The sequence below is a fragment of the Lolium perenne genome, chromosome 1, assembly GCF_019359855.2.
Source record: "Lolium perenne isolate Kyuss_39 chromosome 1, Kyuss_2.0, whole genome shotgun sequence".
Classification (NCBI taxonomy): Eukaryota; Viridiplantae; Streptophyta; class Magnoliopsida; order Poales; family Poaceae; genus Lolium; species Lolium perenne.
In genome coordinates this window covers 13675948-13696240 of record NC_067244.2, presented here as the reverse complement: position 1 = coordinate 13696240, position 20293 = coordinate 13675948, and the positions used below count along the sequence as shown (strand labels likewise).

Sequence of the window (20293 nt, the reverse complement as noted above, 5' to 3'; positions counted from 1 at the left end):
GGATATAGAACCATCTCAAATCACTTTTGTGCATGCCATGTGAACACACACAACTTTTGGGGCCATTCCCTAGGTCCGATGCTCGATTTCTGACGAAACCCTAGTTATCATGGACCGCCGTCTGCCTACTCCCTTTGACTCCATCCCATCGGTGGTCCCCGCCATTGGGCGTATGCCTACGTTTGAGCTTGGTTAGGTCATAGGTACATGTGGAAACAAGGATCATACCCTATCATCCCAAGGTTCTCTCCGGTTCAGCTCCGGGGGAGTTCCCCCTATACATGCAGACCGCCTAATTGTAGGAACCCCATGTCCGAGAAGCGGCACACCCTGAGGGGGTAGCATTGGATATAGAACCATCTAAAATCACTTCGTGCATGCCATGTGGACACACACAACTTTTGGGGCCATTCCTAGGTCCGATGCTCGATTTCACGAAACCCTAGTTCCGTTGACCGCCTGCCTACTCCCCTTTGATCGCATCCCATCGGGGTCCTTCTGGGCGTATGCCTACGTTTGAGCTTGGTTAGGTCATAGGTACATGTGGAAACAAGGATCATACCCTTATGATCCCAAGGTTCTCTCCTGCTTCACCTCCGAGGGAGTTCCCTCTATAGATGCAGAATCCGCCAAGTGTAGGAACCCCATGTCCGAGGAGGCCGGCACACCCGAGGGGGTAGCATTGGATATAGAACCATCTCAAATCACTTTTGTGCATGCCATGTGGACACACACAACTTTTGGGGCCATTCCCTAGGTCCGATGCTCGATTTCGACGAAACCCTAGTTCTCGTTGGACCGCGCCGTCTACCCCTTTGATCGCATCCCATCTGGGTCCCCTGGGCGTATGCCTACGTTTGAGCTTGGTTATGTCATAGGTACATGTGGAAACAAGGATCAGCCCCTATGATCCCAAGGTTCTTCTCTGCTTCACCTCCGAGGGAGTTCCCCCTCATACATGCAGACCGCCTAAGTGTAGGAACCCCATGTCCGAGGAGCCGGCACACCCGAGGGGTAGCATTGGATATAGAACTATCTCAAATCACTTTTGTGCATGCCATGTGGACACACACAACTTTTGGGGCCATTCCCTAGGTCCGATGCTCGATTTCCCGACGAAACCCTAGTTCGTTGGACCGCTGCTGTCTACCCTTTGATCGCATCCCATCTGGGGTCCCTGGGCGTATGCCTACGTTTGAGCTTGGTTAGGTCATAGGTACATGTGGAAACAAGGATCATACCCTATGATCCCAAGGTTCTCTCCTGCTTCACCTCCGAGGGAGTTCCCCCTCCTATACATGCAGATCCGCTCAAGTGTAGGAACCCCATGTCCGAGAAGCCGGCACACCCTGAGGGGGTAGCATTGGATATAGAACCATCTCAAATCACTTTTGTGCATGCCATGTGGACACACACAACTTTTGGGGCCATTCCCTAGGTCCTATGCTCGATTTCGACGAAACCTAGCTTCATGGACCGCGCCGTCTACCCTTTGATCGCATCCCATCTGGGTCCCCTGGTGGGCGTATGCCTACGTTTGAGCTCTGGTTAGGTCATAGGTACATGTGGAAACAAGGATCATACCCTATGATCCCAAGGTTCTTCCTGTTCACCTCCGAGGAGTTCCCCCCTATACATGCAGACCCGCCTAAGTGTAGGAACCCCATGTCCGAGAGGCCGGCACACCCGAGGTGGTAGCATTGGATATAGAACCATCTCAAATCACTTTTGTGCATGCCATGTGGACACACACAACTTTTGGGGCCATTCCCTAGGTCCGATGCCTCGATTTCCGACGAAACCCTAGTTCCGTTGGACCGCGCCGTCTACCCCTTTTGATCGCATCCCATCGGGGTCCCTCTGGTGGGCGTATGCTCACGTTTGAGCTTGGTTAGGTCATAGGTACATGTGGAAACAAGGATCAGCCCCTATGATCCCAAGGTTCTCTCCGGCTCACCTCCGAGGGAGTTCCCCCCTATACATGCACAATCTGCCTAAGTGTAGGAACCCCATGTCCGAGGAGCCGGGCACACCCGGAGGGGGTAGCATTGGATATAGAACCATCTCAAATCACTTTTGTGCATGCCATGTGAACACACACAACTTTTGGGGCCATTCCCTAGGTCCGATGCTCGATTTCTCGACGAAACCCTAGTTCTCGTTGGACCGCGCCGTCTACTCCCTTTGATCGCATCCCATCTATGGTCTCGGTGGGCGATGCCTACGTTTGAGCTTGGTTAGGTCATAGGTACATGTGGAAACAAGGATCATACCCTATGATCCCAAGGTTCTCTCCGGTTCACACTCCGAGGGAGTTCCCCCCATATACATGCAGACCGCCTAATTGTAGGAACCCCATGTCGAGAGCTGCACACCCGGAGGGGGTAGCATTGGATATAGAACCATCTAAATCACTTCTGTGCATGCCATGTGGACACACACAACTTTTGGGGCCATTCCCTAGGTCCGATGCTCGATTTCTCGACGAAACCCTAGTTCTGCTGACCGCGTCGTCTACCCTTTTGATCGCATCCCATCGGGGTCCTCTTGGGCGATGCCTACGTTGAGCTTGGTTAGGTCATAGGTACATGTGGAAACAAGGATCATACCCTATGATCCCAAGGTTCTCTCCGGTTCACCTCCGAGGAGTTCCCCCTATACATGCAGACCCGCCTAAGTGTAGGGAACCCCATGTTCGAGGTGAGCGGCACACCCGGAGGAGGTAGCATTGGATATAGAACCATCTCAAATCACTTTTGTGCATGCCATGTGGACACACACAACTTTTGGGGCCATTCCCTAGGTCCGATGCTCGATTTCGACGAAACCCTAGTTCGTTGACCGCGCTCGTCTACCTCTTTGATCGCATCCCATCTGTGGGGTCCTCCGTGGGCGGTATGCCTACGTTTGAGCTTGGTTAGGTCATAGGTACATGTGGAAACAAGGATCATACCCTATGATCCCAAGGTTCTTCTCCGGTTCACCTCCGAGGGAGTTCCCCCTATACATGCAGATCCGCTAAGTGTAGGAACCTCCATGTCCGAGGAGTCGGCACACCCGTGAGGGGGTAGCATTGGATATAGAACCATCTCAAATCACTTTTGTGCATGCCATGTGGACACACACAACTTTTGGGGCCATTCCCTAGGTCCGATGCTCCATTTTCGACGAAACCCTAGTTCTCGTTGGACCGCGCCTGTCTACCTCTTTGACTCGCATCCCATCGGGGTCCTCTGGGCGTATGCCTACGTTTGGAGCTTTGGTTATGTCATAGGTACATGTGGAAACAAGGATCAGCCCCTATGATCCCAAGGTTCTTCTCCTGCTCACCTCCAGGGAGTTCCCCCTATACATGCAGACCCGCCTAAGTGTAGGAACCCTGCATGTCCGAGGAGCGGCACACCCGGAGGGGGTAGCATTGGATATAGAACCATCTCAAATCACTTTTGTGCATGCCATGTGGACACACACAACTTTTGGGGCCATTCCCTAGGTCCGATGCTCGATTTCGACGAAACCCTAGTTCCGTTGACTGCCGCCGTCTACCCCTTTGATCGCATCCCATCTGGGGTCCTCGGTGGGCGTATGCCTACGTTTGAGCTTGGTTAGGTCATAGGTACATGTGGAAACAAGGATCATACCCTATGATCCCAAGGTTCTCTCCTGCTCACCTCCGAGGAGTTTCCCTATACATGCAGACCGCTGCCAAGTGTAGGAACCCCATGTCCGAGAAGCCGGCACACCCGAGGGGGTAGCATTGGATATAGAACCATCTCAAATCACTTTTGTGCATGCCATGTGGACACACACAACTTTTGGGGCCATTCCCTAGGTCCGATGCTCGATTTCGACGAAACCCTAGTTCCGTTGACCGCGCTCGTCTACCCCTTTGATCGCATCCCATCTGGGGTCCCCGGTGGGCGTATGCCTACGTTTGAGCTTGGTTAGGTCATAGGTACATGTGGAAACAAGGATCATACCCTATGATCCCAAGGTTCTCTCCGGTTCACCTCCGAGGGAGTTCCCCCTATACATGCAGACCGCCTAAGTGTAGGAACCCCATGTCCGAGGAGCCGGGCACACCCGGAGGGGGTAGCATTGGATGTAGAACCATCTCAAATCACTTTTGTGCATGCCATGTGGACACACACAACTTTTGGGGCCATTCCCTAGGTCCGATGCTCGATTTCCGACGAAACCCTAGTTCTCATGGACCGCGCCGTCTACCCTCTTTGATCGCATCCCATCGGGGGTCCCCGGTGGGCGTATGCCTACGTTTGAGCTTGGTTATGTCATAGGTACATGTGGAAACAAGGATCAGCCCCTATGATCCCAAGGTTCTCTCCTGCTCACTCCGAGGGAGTTCCTCCTATACATGCAGACCCGCCAAGTGTTGGAACCCCATGTCCGAGGAGCCGGGCACACCCGGAGGGGGTAGCATTGGATATAGAACCATCTGAAATCACTTTTGTGCATGCCATGTGAACACACACAACTTTTGGGGCCATTCCCTAGGTCCGATGCTCGATTTCTGACGAAACCCTAGTTCTCCGTTGGATCCGCGCCGTCTACCCCTTTGACCGCATCCCATCGGTGGTCCCCCTGGGCGAGTGCCTACGTTTGAGCTTGGTTAGGTCATAGGTACATGTGGAAACAAGGATCATACCCGATGATCCCAAGGTTCTCTCCTGTTCACCTCCGAGGAAGTTCCCCCTATACATGCAGACCGCCAATTGTAGGAACCCCATGTCCGAGAAGCCGGCACACCCGGAGGGGTAGCATTGGATATAGAACCATCTAAAATCACTTCGTGCATGCCATGTGGACACACACAACTTTTGGGGCCATTCCCTAGGTCCGATGCTCGATTTCTCGACGAAACCCTAGTTCTCGTTGACCGCGCCGTCTACCCCTTTGATCGCATCCCATCTGGGGTCCCCCCGGTGGGCGTATGCCTACGTTTGAGCTTGGTTAGGTCATAGGTACATGTGGAAACAAGGATCATACCCTATGATCCCAAGGTTCTCTCTCCGGTTCACCTCCGAGGGAGTTCCCCCCTATACATGCAGAATCTGCCTAAGTGTAGGAACCCCATGTCCGAGACGCCGGGCACACCCGGAGGGGGTAGCATTGGATATAGAACCATCTCAAATCACTTTTGTGCATGCCATGTGGACACACACAACTTTTGGGGCCATTCCCTAGGTCCGATGCTCCATTTCGACGAAACCCTAGTTACTCGTTGGACCGCGCCGTCTACCCTTTGATCGCATCCCATCTGGGGTCCCCGGTGGCGTATGCCTACGTTTGAGCTTGGTTATGTCATAGGTACATGTGGAAACAAGGATCAGCCCCTATGATCCCAAGGTTCTCTCCTAAGCTCACCTCCGAGGAGTTCCCCCTATACATGCAGACCGCCTAAGTGTAGGAACCCCATGTCCGAGGAGCCCGGCACACCCGGAGGGGGTAGCATTGGATATAGAACCATCTCAAATCACTTTTGTGCATGCCATGTGGACACACACAACTTTTGGGGCCATTCCCTAGGTCCGATGCTCGATTTCGACGAAACCCTAGTTACGTTGGACCGCGCCGTCTACCCCTTTGATCGCATCCCATCTGGTGGTCCCTCGGTGGGCGTATACCTACGTTTGAGCTTGGTTAGGTCATAGGTACATGTGGAAACAAGGATCATACCCTATGATCCCAAGGTTCTCTCCGGTTCACCTCCGAGGAGTTCCCCCTATACATGCAGACCGCTCTAAGTGTAGGAACCCCATGTCCGAGAAGCCGGCACACCGTGAGGGGGTAGCATTGGATATAGAACCATCTGAAATCACTTTTGTGCATGCCATGTGGACACACACAACTTTTGGGGCCATTCCCTAGGTCCGATGCTCGATTTCGACGAAACCCTAGTTCCGTTGACCGCGCCGTCTACCCCTTTGATCGCGTCCCATCGGGGGGTCCCCGTGGGCGATGCCTACGTTTGAGCTTGCTTAGGATATAGGTACATGTGGAAACAAGGATCATACCCTATGATCCCTAGTTTCTCTCCGGTTCACCTCCGAGGGAGTTCCCCCCTATACATGCAGACCGCCTAAGTGTAGGAACCCCATGTCCGAGGAGCCGGCACACCCGAGGGGGTAGCATTGGATATAGAACCATCTCAAATCACTTTTGTGCATGCCATGTGGACACACACAACTTTTGGGGCCATTCCCTAGGTCCGATGCTCGATTTCAGATCGAAACCCTAGTTCTCGTTGGACCGCGCTGCCTACCCCTTTGATCGCATCCCATCGGTGGTCCTCTCGGTGGGCGTATGCCTACGTTTGAGCTTGGTTAGGTCATAGGTACATGTGGAAACAAGGATCATACCCTATGATCCCAAGGTTCTCTCCTGCTCACCTCCGAGGAGTTCCCCCTATACATGCAGACCGCCTAAGTGTAGGAACCCCATGTCCGAGAAGCGGCACACCCGAGGGGGTAGCATTGGATATAGAACCATCTCAAATCACTTTTGTGCATGCCATGTGGACACACACAACTTTTGGGGCCATTCCCTAGGTCCGATGCTCGATTTCCGACGAAACCCTAGTCTCCGTTGGACCGCGCCGTCTACTCCCTTTGATCGCATCCCATCGGTGGTCCCCGGTGGGCGTATGCCTACGTTTGAGCTTGGTTAGGTCATAGGTACATGTGGAAACAAGGATCATACCCTATGATCCCAAGGTTCTCTCCTAAGTTCACCTCCGAGGAGTTCCCCCCTATACATGCGTAATTTGCCTAATTGTAGGAACCCCATGTCCGAGAAGCGGCACACCCTAGGGGGTAGCATTGGATATAGAACCATCTAAAATCACTTCGTGCATGCCATGTGGACACACACAACTTTTGGGGCCATTCCCTAGGTCCGATGCTCGATTTCCCGACGAAACCCTAGTTCTCATGGACCGCGCCCGTCTACCCCTTTGACTCGCATCCCATCGGGGTCCCCGGTGGGCGTATGCCTACGTTTGAGCTTGGTTAGGTCATAGGTACATGTGGAAACAAGGATCATACCCTATGATCCCAAGGTTCTCTCCTGCTCACCTCCGAGGAGTTCCCCCCTATACATGCAGACCCGCCAAGTGTAGGAACCCCATGTCCAGGAGGCCGGCACACCCGGAGGGGGTAGCATTGGATATAGAACCATCTCAAATCACTTTTGTGCATGCCATGTGGACACACACAACTTTTGGGGCCATTCCCTAGGTCCGATGCTCCATTTACGACGAAACCCTAGGCTCGTTGGACCGCGCCGTCTACCCCTTTGATCGCATCCCATCGGGGTCCCCGGTGGGCGTATGCCTACGTTTGAGCTTGGTTATGTCATAGGTACATGTGGAAACAAGGATCAGCCCCTATGATCCCAAGGTTCTAACCTGTTCAACACCGAGGGAGTTCCCCCTATACATGCAGACCGCCAAGTGTAGGAACCCCATGTCCGAGGAGCGGCACACCCGGAGGGGGTAGCATTGGATATAGAACCATCTCAAATCACTTTTGTGCATGCCATGTGGACACACACAACTTTTGGGGCCATTCCCTAGGTCCGATGCTCGATTTCTGACGAAACCCTAGTTCTGTTGACCGCGCCGTCTACCCCTTTGACTGCATCCCATCGGTGGTCCCTCGGTGGGCGTATGCCTACGTTTGAGCTTGGTTAGGTCATAGGTACATGTGGAAACAAGGATCATACCCTATGATCCCAAGGTTCTCTCCGGTTCACCTCCGAGGGAGTTCCCCCTATACATGCAGACCGCCTAAGTGTAGGAACCCCATGTCCGAGAGCCGGCACACCCGAGGGGGTAGCATTGGATATAGAACCATCTGAAATCACTTTTGTGCATGCCATGTGGACACACACAACTTTTGGGGCCATTCCCTAGGTCCGATGCTCGATTTCACGAAACCCTAGTTCTCATTGACCGCGCCGTCTACCCTTTTGATCGCGTCCCATCTGGGGTCCCCGGTGGGCGTATGCCTACGTTTGAGCTTGGTTAGGTCATAGGTACATGTGGAAACAAGGATCATACCCTATGATCCCAAGGTTCTCTCCTGGTTCACCTCCGAGGGAGTTCCCCCTATACATGCGACCGCCTAAGTGTAGGAACCCCATGTCCGAGGAGCCGGGCACACCCGGAGGGGGTAGCATTGGATATAGAACCATCTCAAATCACTTTTGTGCATGCCATGTGGACACACACAACTTTTGGGGCCATTCCCTAGGTCCGATGCTCCATTTCTGACGAAACCCTAGTTCTGTTGACCGCGCCGTCTACCCTCTTTGATCGCATCCCATCGGTGGTCCTCTGGTGGGCGTATGCCTACGTTTGAGCTTGGTTAGGTCATAGGTACATGTGGAAACAAGGATCATACCCTATGATCCCAAGGTTCTCTCCGGTTCACCTCCGAGGGAGTTCCCCCTATACATGCAGACCGCCAAGTGTAGGAACCCCATGTCCGAGAAGCCGGCACACCCGTGAGGGGTAGCATTGGATATAGAACCATCTGAAATCACTTTTGTGCGTGCCATGTGGACACACACAACTTTTGGGGCCATTCCCTAGGTCCGATGCTCGATTTCGACGAAACCCTAGTTCTCGTTGGACCGCGCCGTCTACCCCTTTGATCGCATCCCATCTGGGGTCCCCGGTGGGCGTATGCCTACGTTTGAGCTTGGTTAGATCATAGGTACATGTGGAAACAAGGATCAGCCCATATGATCCCAAGGTTCTCTCCTTCACCTCCGAGGGAGTTCCCCCTATACATGCAGACCGCCTAAGTGTAGGAACCCCATGTCCGAGGAGGCCGGGCACACCCGAGGGGGTAGCATTGGATATAGAACCATCTCAAATCACTTTTGTGCATGCCATGTGGACACACACAACTTTTGGGGCCATTCCCTAGGTCCGATGCTCCATTTCTGACGAAACCCTAGTCTCCGTTGACCGCGCCGTCTACCCTCTTTGATCGCATCCCATCGGGGTCCCCGGTGGGCGTATGCCTACGTTTGAGCTTGGTTAGGTCATAGGTACATGTGGAAACAAGGATCATACCCTATGATCCCAAGGTTCTCTCCGGTTCACCTCCGAGGAGTTCCCCCTATACATGCAGACCCGCCTAAGTGTAGGAACCCCATGTCCGAGGGGCGGCACACCCGGAGGGGGTAGCATTGGATATAGAACCATCTCAAATCACTTTTGTGCATGCCATGTGGACACACACAACTTTTGGGGCCATTCCCTAGGTCCGATGCTCGATTTCGACGAAACCCTAGTTCTCGTTGACCGCGCCTGCCTACCCTTTGATCGCATCCCATCTGGGGTCCCTCTTGAGGCGTATGCCTACGTTTGAGCTTGGTTAGGTCATAGGTACATGTGGAAACAAGGATCATACCCTATGATCCCAAGGTTCTTCTCCGGTTCACCTCCGAGGGAGTTCCCCCTATACATGCAGAATCCGCCTAAGTGTAGGAACCCCATGTCCGAGGAGCCGGGCACACCCGAGGGGGTAGCATTGGATATAGAACCATCTCAAATCACTTCGTGCATGCCATGTGGACACACACAACTTTTGGGGCCATTCCCTAGGTCCGATGCTCGATTTCCTGACGAAACCCTAGTTCTCATGGACCGCGCCTCGTCTACCCTTTTTTGATCGCATCCCATCTGGGGTCCTCTGCAAGGCGTATGCCTACGTTTGAGCTTGGTTAGGTCATAGGTACATGTGGAAACAAGGATCATACCCTATGATCCCAAGGTTCCTCTCCGGTTCACCTCCGAGGGAGTTCCCCCTATACATGCGAGAATCTCTCCTGCCCTTTTTTTTCCCGCCCCACCCTTTTCCCCCGCCGCTTCTCTCCCGCCCTTTTTTCCCGCCCCCACCCTTTCCCGCTGCTTTCTCTCCCGCCTTTTTCCCGCCTCACCCTTTCCCGCCCATTCTCTCCCGCCATGTTTTTCCCGCCGTTTCAGCCCCTCGTCGGCCTATATATAGCCATGGCTTCTCCACTCAATGACTAAAGAATATTTCTCCCTTCATCACTTCTCTCATCCAATAGAACCACAAAATCCTTCCGAGCTGAGCTGCCGCCGAGATGGCTCCTCGTCGCCGTAGCAACACGGGCTTCATCGGCAAGCCGTCGCGCTCGCGGGACATTTTCGCGGCTGAAATCACCGCCGGTGGTACGCGTGTGTGGCTCTCGGCACCTTCTACACGAAGGAGGCGGCTGCCCGCGCATACGACGTTGTGGCTTGGAGGTTTGGTCGGCCGCGCCACGAAATGAACTTCCGGAGGTCAGGTCTCCGACCGAAGCTCGTAGTCTCTCATCTTGAGCCACTACTTCGCTCGCTCACAGGTGAAGCGCGGCAAGACAGGTGGCTGGCCAGCGGCGGATTGATACCACCGAGGCGGACGAGCAGTTCATGGCATGCTGGCGCAGTAGACCATCCCGAGACGTCGAGGCAACGCGCGCATTCCCGGAAGGGAGAAGCGTACGCACAGAGAGAGAGGAGGGCGGGAAAGCGGCGCAGAGGAAGGCCGAGGTTGAAGCAGAGCACGCCAAAGGAGAGGGCGTCGACATGGGGGGAGAATGATGAACGGTGGTTGTGGAACCTCGCAACCACCGCTTCGTAGGACACCCCAGCCGAGGATGAAGATTTCGACTTCTCTCGATTAATATGTGTGTGTCGAGTCCGTGTGTCTAGCGGGTCATGTGTCGACCCAGTGTTAAGTGCTTTGTTCGTGTGTGGGTGTAGTTCTTTAAATGCTTTGGTTTGTGTGTGGGTCTAGTTCTTTAAGTGTTTTGGTTCATGTGTGTGGGTGTAGTTTCTTTTAAGTGTTTTGCTTCCTCTGTGGTGGGTGTAGTTCTTTAACTCGTTTTGGTTCGTGTGTGGGTCTAGTTCTGTAAGCGCTTTGGTATGTGTGTGAGTCTAGTTATTTAAGTATTTTGTATCGTGTGTGGGTCTTAAGTTCTTAAATGTATCACTTTTATGCATGCCATGTGTACACACACAAGTTTTGGGGCCATTCACCCCCTCCGAGGTTCGATTTCTGGCGAAGGGGTTCTATACCGCCCTTATACATATATATAGGTTTCCCGCAAAGGGGTTCGCCAAAATAGCACTGAGAAATAAATAAACAAAAAAAATGATTGGGATTAATAATTATATGGGTAATAATTATCTCTTTGATGCAAAAAAAATGGAAAAACAAAAATGTGCATATCATTCTATGTGCCGACGTGACCAGCGCTGGCCGAGGGTCACCGTCGGCACAACATTAGAAAGACCCACCTGTCGGCTACCATGTGCCGACGGGCCACCGCTATGCGCTGGTAGGGCTACCGTCGGATTGGTCAGACGGCTCGATGCTTAACTGGGCTACATCGTGTCGGTCAGCATGTACAAGATGTACCGCGTGTGGCTCACAATGCCGACGGTGACCTTCGCACCTAGCTTCGTGCCGGACGGTCCATTTGGCGCTGACGGTGGACCGATCACGGTGCTCGACAGACGCTGTGCCGAGAAACGGATCGTGGCGCTGACGGGCAGTTCGCTCAGCCGGCCGACGAACGCTTCTCCGACGCTGGCCCTGACATTTGGTCCGTCGGCACACGGCGTTTCTCCCGTAGTGAAAACTTATGGTTATAGTACTGTCTTGCATTTGTCTGTGCGCCGGGGCGCACCGGGTCATCTAGTAAACTTAAGACTCAAAGGATTTCCTTGAAGAGGGAAATTATCACTTATGTTGGCCATATGTATGTGCACTAAGATCTTTTGATTGGACGACGACGGCGCTTGTGCATTGTTTTCTTCTTGGAGGTGTCGCTTTTTGGAGAGTCTAAAGTTTAGATGTTGTCATGGTGGTGGATGTATTGTTGCTGCTACGGCTGGAACACCATAGCGGGACTTTTCGCTTTCTTAGTTTTTTTGGTCTGTGTGCATCCGTACTACCATTAGAGTATTGTGTAGTTGCAGAGGCTTGATATTAATATATTTACTTTATCGAAAAATCTGTATGTGCAGGAGCAATCCTGCAATGAATTCACGCAATCAGTCCAAGAAATATGGGACGTAGAAAAATCAATATTTTATCATATCAAACTTGTAGAATTTAAGAATCAAAAATTATTTCCACAAACATAAATGGTGTGCTTGCCTCTGTTCATTAGTCGAGTGAAGCAGCCGGCTCAGTGACGTCGATGAATAGCATATTTCCAAGATTTTGGTTCCCATAGTTTCGGCCCTGTACATGAAAAACCATGTCAGCACATCTCTATGAAAATTAACGGCATCCAAGTCAAAATTACAGAATGATACAAATCTTTACTATTAAATGTCAATACGACCGTGGTACGTCCTCCCGTCCAGTCGCTCGCTCGTCATCGATCGATCGCACCCATGGGCCGCTCGCTCGATCCATCCATGGGCCGATCTGCTGGTTTCGCTCGAAAAAGAGTCCAGGTCGAGAGTTGACAGGGGCACTGCGCCGCGCCCGGGTGTCCGGTCCAAAGACGGAGAAGTTGTGGTCGTGCTAGCCATGCCCAAACGTCGCTCAGGCTGTGGCTGCTCCGGTCACGTCTCTGTGCAGCGGCTCGGCCTCTACGTGTACACATGCTATCCGTAGAGATTGAAATCAAGCGCACACCTAGCTACGTAATGCTCAAGCCAACTAAGTCTGTTACGTGTGTTTTAAAAATTAGAAGGATGCACCACATCAATGCCTCTACGGCTCTACCGGCGCCGACACCTACGGAATCTACATCGATTCTGGCCTTTCGTCAAAATTTCGTACAACCGTTATTCTTGTGCAGGGAGTTTGCTTCCAATTTCTCCCTCTTATTTCGATATTTCTGATCAACCTGAACTTGCTCAACACATCAGCCCTCCCCGACATGAACACGGACGAACGAATTTTGTTTTGTATGAAGGGCCACGGAAGTATCATTTGTATTGTGCCACTACAACTTGTAGGAGTTAGGAAAATAAGATTGGAAGGGTATCTTATTTGTCAAAACAAAAGCCAAGCACTTCAAAGCAGTTCAACTGACTACAATTAGAACCTCATGCTCGGAAGAACAACTGACTACAATTTCTTCAGAGTTTTTGGACTGTGATAGTGCTGAATTTCTGCTAAACCCAAATATGTAAGGAGAATTTTCTAAGCTATTAATGTACGCTACTCTGCTCGCAATATAATTTCTCCAAAGATAACTCTCCTGGTACTTAATTTAAGGGAAATGATCAATGGAGAAGGTTGTTTGGCGGAAAAGGGAAGTGACGTCCATGTCAGGTTCATCAAATTTGGATGATGCAGGAATCATATCGACGCTGATGGGGGCGCCAACACGGTAGACGTTATCAGGTTGTATGTCGATGTGAAAATATGCTTTTCACTGCTTGTGGATATGTTTGCTGAGACCCTATGACTAGGTAGTCGCTTGATGTTGCTTGAGAGGAGTGAGGACACGGTGGTGAAGAGGCCGGTCGAAGCACCCCAGGTGACATAAGATTTTCGATGCCCGTGCTCAGCGTTTTTTCTTTTTTATAAAGATGTTATAAAATTTTGTTCACCCGTAGCAACGCACGGGTATTGTGCTAGTAACTGATATTTCACAATCGTGTACACAAGACAACATACTCCCATGGTAAATACTGTGACCAAATTATAGAAAGTATGTCATCAATAGTACTGCTTAACTGTATGCATATTTGTTGTGTGGAAACACTGCAAATGGGACATAGGCGGTGTAAAGGATGATATAGGCATGATTTAAGCTTTATCGAATCAAAGTTAATAAGCTTTATATTGAAAGAAAACCTCCTGACATGCGAAAAAGCAATTGACAACCTTCTTATCATTGAGTTAATGAAATAGATGTACCAAATGTGTTTCCAAAAGTGAAAATACACTTGGAGTTGAATAATATTTCAAACTGCAGACCATAAGTTATTAAGTTGTAGTACATTTGTAAGAGAATAGACAAGGAAAAATAAACTAAATTAAAATTAAAGTTACCTTCGTCAGGATCGCTTGAACAAACATGAGATATATCCTTGTATTCAAGGCTATTGAGCCGGTGTTGGAGGTGTCCATAAATTGGCTTCATATTTATAGCTGGGCAGTATCTAACGGTGAGCTTCTGAAGGGCTGAGTAATTTCCAAGTCTACCTGGTAAGGACTTCAGATGTCTGCATTTCCCAAGAAGTAGTGATTCAAGTGATGGTAGGTCTCCCAAACAGTCCAGTGACTCCAGACCACTACATTCCATAAAACTTAAATCTATGAGTGCATCCAACTGCGCTGACACCAAACGAAGTTTCGGACAGCCAGATATATCTAAAGACACGAGACATGGCAAAGGATTAGTTCTAGGTGAAGCAGACTGCTCTGTCATACTTGTGGTTGTAAGGTCATTGCAGTTTTCCGCCGACGCTGGTGTATCGAAATGTTGTAGACTCTCCAACTCTCTATCATCCCGCCCCGGTATGAACTCAAGACTATCACAGGATATAATGGTAATACGAGTGAGAGATGGGGGAAGAACGAAAAGCTCTGTCAAGCTTTCACAATTGATTATTTGTAGCTCTTTAAGATTTGACAGGAGCTGATCCCTTCCTCGAGTACAGTTTCCTTTCACTTTGGTGGGGCCTATTAGCTTGCTGCAAATAGAAACTGACAATTTCTTCAATGATACCAAGCTTCGGAACTCTTCTTCAGGCCAGCAGATGAGCATGTGGCAACCTATAATCTTCAAATCCACAAGCTGATGAAACCATTTCCAGACCCCAACTGTTGGCTGCAATGGATTTGAGGAGAACAAAACGCTGCAATGAATCAGCTGCATTGTCGAGAAATACACACTTCATGATCTTGATCAAGCATTAGTGCTGGTGTTGCTTCGGTATCCATGATATCGAGTAATAAGTCAGACAAGTAAGACATGCACCTCGATCTAAGAGCATCTCCAGTCGCGTCCCCCAAAGCGTCCCCCAAAGGGATTTGGGGCGCGCCGGACAAAAAAAGCGTTCCAGCCGCGTCCCCCAAAGCCCATTTTTGTCCTGGCGCGCCCCACACGTGTGTCCGGCGCCCCGAGCTCCGTCCCTCGTCCCACGTGGACGTCCGGGGGACGCCGGACACAACGAAAAGCGAGGCGGCTCCCACATGCTCGGCGACTATTTGCATAAAACCGTTGGTTCGCGCCTCTTTTCTCGTCGCTCCTTCCTTCCCGCGCCTCCCACCCCACCGCCGCCGCTGGATTTCCCGGCCGTTTGGGCGCCTGATCCGTGCTGCGCGAGTCAAGACCGTTGTCGCGCCGGGCTCCGCCCGTCGTGCGCCGCCGCCGCCGCGTCGCGGCGCCTCCCGTAACGCGGCCGTCAAATCCGCTTCACCTCCGGCGCTGATTAAGGTGCTCGACGACTTGCCGTGTAGGCGCGATTGGTCGCTGTTTGTTGCGTCGTCACTTTCGGCGCAATTTTAACCATTGATTTTGCTTTAGCCATGGACGGCTGACGATGAGATGGTTGCCCCGCTGGCCGGAGGACGAAAGCAAGCGTTCGACGACGACCTCGCGGGAGCATTTGCTGATCATCGCGTCCCTCCAGGGCATGCTTGACGCTGAGGCGGAGAAGAGGAAGAGGCCGCGCCGCGGAGGATCAAGGCCGGGAAGAAGGAAGTCGAAGCCCCTGGCAGAGGATGGAGGGGCATGCCATGCCGCAGTAACGACTACTTCGCCGACGTGGCAACACATGCCGACAATTTTCGCGCCGGCAAAGATGAGCAAGGGCCTGTTCATGAATATCCTCCACGGCGTTCGAGAGTTCGACCCCTACTTCAAGCTCAAGGTCGACGCGCCGTAGGCGTTCTCGGGTTCTCATCCATTCAGAAGTGCACCGCCGCCATGAGGATGCTTGCATACGGAGCACCGCCGATACACGTGACTCCGACTACCTTCGCATGAGTGAGTCTACTGCCATTGAGTGCATGTACAAGTTTTGCCAAGCTGTGGTGGGAAAGTTTGGCAAATACTACTTGAGAGGGCCAACTGAGGAAGAGACTGCAAGGATCATGGCACAAAATGCTGCCAGAGGATTTCCCCGAATGCTTGAAGCATCGATTGCATGCACCGGGCATGGAAGAACTGCCCGTTTGCTTGGCAAGGTATATACAAAGGGCGTCATGGATATTGGCAAAGGTGGTGCTTGAAGCTGTGGCAGATTATGACCTGTGGATTTGGCATTCTTTCTTTGGCATGGCGGGATCACACAATGGCATCAACGTATTGCAGCGGTCTCCGGTGTTCAGCAGACTAGTGGAAGGGCATGCTCCACCATGCAACTATGAGATCAATGGCCACCAATATACCAAAGGCTATTATCTAGCCGATGGTATATATCCAAAATGGGCCACTTTTGTCAAAACAATCTCGAATCCATCAGGTCTGAAGAATTCTCACTTTGCTACACGACAGGAGGCTTGCAGGAAGGATGTCGAGCTGGCATTTGGTGTGCTTCAAGAACAATTTGCAATTGTCCCAGGTACCTGCTCTAAGCTGGTCTCACGACCAAATGTGGGAGGTGATGCAAAGCTTGTGTGATCATGCACAACATGATCATCGAGGATGACCGCAAGAATCATGTTAGGTCACATGTTGGTCCCTATGAGTGTCAAGGCCTCTCGCGGAGGTTGATCATGAGTTGCCTGCAGATTTTGCTGATTTTCTCGCCATGCACGCAGAGATCCGTGCGGACAAGAATGTGCATGAGCAACTTCAAGCTGATCTCGTTGAGCATTTGTGGAGGATCAAAGGAAATACCGTGGCACCTTGATGTATCATCTAGCACTTTTTATTATATTTGATTACTTGTTTTATTGTTTGTTGTAATTTAATTTGAAAACAATCCTCGAAAACATTTTTTTTCATATGCTACATTTGATATAAATGGTTTATGTGCTAAAAAATTATTTTAAATGTTTAGGGCGCGTTTGGGGACGCGTTGGGGAGCGACGTCCCCCAAACGCGCGGCACGAACAAAACACGTCCCCCAAACGCTCAATCCGGCGCGGTTTGGGGGACGGTTTGGGGGACGCGGCTGGAGATGCTCTAAATACTGATAAGGATAGATGAACCTTGTCTTCTATTAGCTGCATAACTTTGAGTTTTGGTGCTTCAGGCAGAGTTGTTAGCTTTGGGCATTTCTTAATTCTAACATTCTCAAGTAGAGGAAATGTTAACTCTTCTCCATCTATTGCCACCCATCTCTCAAGAATTTCCAAATTTTCTAATGTGAGGTCTTTTAATGCTGAAAATGCTGCAGATGAATCGTGACTGCAGATAAGCTTTGCAATTTGCTCAAATTTCTCAAAACAAGGACTTTGAGAGCCTTAACTTGACCGAATTGCAGAAATTCCTCACACATCGTACAACCATCTAGGTGGAGCTCGGTCAGATGCTGCAGAGAAGTAAGACTTGTCACCCATGATGGAAAGCCAGTACCTCTGTAGGAGTGTATTTTTAGAAACTGCAGCCCAGCATGAGGTTTGAGAGCATCAAGCACATTCCTTTGCTGGTCCAGTTCCTCACTGTTGTCATCGCTCCATTCAAGAGATAAATGTGTTAGGTTCTCTTTATTTCCAAGGCTGGATGCTTTGGCATGGTCTTCAGTTACATGCTCAAGACGAGATAGCACTAATTCACCGCCAATATTTAACTCCTGTAGTTCCCCAATAGTACTACAACCAGAACTAGAACCCACCACAAAATACGTTAGAGTCTGTAGAGAAGTGAGTTGCCCGAGGTCTGGAGGCATGCACTCCAGTGATCTGCATCCATTAGTATAGAGGTGACAGAGATTTGTCATATACTTCATATCCTTTGGAAGTCGAACAAGACACTTGCAATTAGAAAGGTTAAGAGTCTGTAGATGATACAGTATGCTTATTTCCTTCGGAAGATCTTTCATATACCAGTTATTTGAGAGATCAAGATATCTCAGGTGCAGTAAGTGCCTTGGTGTCAGTGGAAACTTTCTCAATTCATATTTCAGTGCTCGTAGCGACATGTGTGGTGCTGAGCCAAAAGTGGAATAATCTGTATATAACAGTGTCTGGAGAGCTGGAGAATGTTTCTTCACATAATCATCCAAAAGAGCTCTGATATTACTATATGATACGAACAGGTGACGAGTAGGGCCTGCCGACAACAGCTCCTTCTTATTAGTCCCATAACCAATAGTAACACAATCTTTTCCCATGACAGATAAGGCAATGTCATGCATAAGATCGTGTATGTTGCATACTGTTCTACTAGAACGGAGCTGCCACTTTTCTCTTTGAGGTTTTTGCTTGACATCTTGAAAGAATGACCTCCAAGTTAGCTCGTCAAAAATTTCTCTGCCCGCCTTTTCAAGGTTGTCGCCTTCCTTCAGCTGTATGAAATCTTGCGCCATCCATAGCTGGATTAAAATTTCCACATCAATATCATAATCTTTGGGAAATACAGCACAAAAAGCAAAGCATTGTTTCATGTGTGGTGGCAAGTCATCGTAGCTGAGCTTGAGTATAGGTAAAATTCCTCTCTTCTCATTGCAAGTGTTGCTTCCGTCAAGACATCTGTCCATTCTTTCATGCCTACGTTTGAGCTTGGTTAGGTCATAGGTACATGTGGAAACAAGGATCATACCCTATCATCCCAAGGTTCTCTCCGGTTCACCTCCGAGGGAGTTCCCCCCTATACATGCAGAATCTGCCTAATTGTAGGAACCCCATGTCCGAGAAGCCGGGCACACCCGGAGGGGGTAGCATTGGATATAGAACCATCTCAAATCACTTGTGCATGCCATGTGGACACACACAACTTTTGGGGCCATTCCCTAGGTCCGATGCTCGATTTCGACGAAACCCTAGTTCCGTTGACCGCGTAGTCTACCCCTTTGATCGCATCCCATCTGGGGTCCTCGGTGGGAGTATGCCTACGTTTGAGCTTGGTTAGGTCATAGGTACATGTGGAAACAAGGATCATACCCTATGATCCCAAGGTTCTCTCCGGTTCACCTCCGAGGGAGTTCCCCCCTATAGATGCAGAATCTGCCTAAGTGTAGGAACCCCATGTCCGAGGAGCCGGGCACACCCGGAGGGGGTAGCATTGGATATAGAACCATCTCAAATCACTTTTGTGCATGCCATGTGGACACACACAACTTTTGGGGCCATTCCCTAGGTCCGATGCTCGATTTCTCCGACGAAACCCTAGTTCCGTTGACCGCGCCGTCTACCCTCTTTGATCGCATCCCATCTGGGGTCCCCGGTGGGCGTATGCCTACGTTTGAGCTTGGTTATGTCATAGGTACATGTGGAAACAAGGATCATACCCTATGATCCTGCTGTTCTCTCCTAAGCCACCTCCGAGGGAGTTCCCCCTATACATGCAGACCCGCCTAAGTGTAGGAACCCCATGTCCGAGAGCGGCACACCCGGAGGGGGTAGCATTGGATATAGAACCATCTCAAATCACTTTTGTGCATGCCATGTGGACACACACAACTTTTGGGGCCATTCCCTAGGTCCGATGCTCGATTTCCTCCGACGAAACTCCTAGTTCTCGTTGACCGCGCCGTCTACCCTTTGATCGCATCCCATCTGGGGTCCCCGGTGGGCGTATGCCTACGTTTGAGCTTGGTTAGGTCATAGGTACATGTGGAAACAAGGATCAGCCCCTATGATCCCAAGGTTCTCTCCGGTTCACCTCCGAGGAGTTCCCCCTATACATGCAGACCCGCCTAAGTGTAGGAACCCCATGTCCGAGGAGCCGGGCACACCCGAGGGGGTAGCATTGGATATAGAACCATCTCAAATCACTTTTGTGCATGCCATGTGAACACACACAACTTTTGGGGCCATTCCCTAGGTCCGATGCTCGATTTCTCGACGAAACCCTAGTTCCGTTGACCGCGCCGTCTACCCCTTTGATCGCATCCCATCGGGGTCCCCTCTGGGCGTATGCCTACGTTTGAGCTTGGTTAGGTCATAGGTACATGTGGAAACAAGGATCATACAATATAATCCCAAGGTTCTCTCCTGCTCACCTCCGATGAGTTCCCCCTATACATGCAGACCGCCTAAGTGTAGGAACCCCATGTCCGAGGAGTCGGCACACCCGGAGGGGGTAGCATTGGATATAGAACCATCTCAAATCACTTTTGTGCATGCCATGTGGACACACACAACTTTTGGGGCCATTCCCTAGGTCC

The 20293-nt window shown here is 50.7% G+C and overlaps 1 pseudogene; it reads right to left on the bottom strand.

Annotated features, from left to right (window-relative positions):
* Positions 1-12223: 12223 nt before the first annotated feature.
* LOC139836033 (putative disease resistance protein RGA1) lies at positions 12224-18672 on the bottom strand (annotated as a pseudogene).
* Between the last annotated feature and the right edge of the window lie 1621 nt (positions 18673-20293).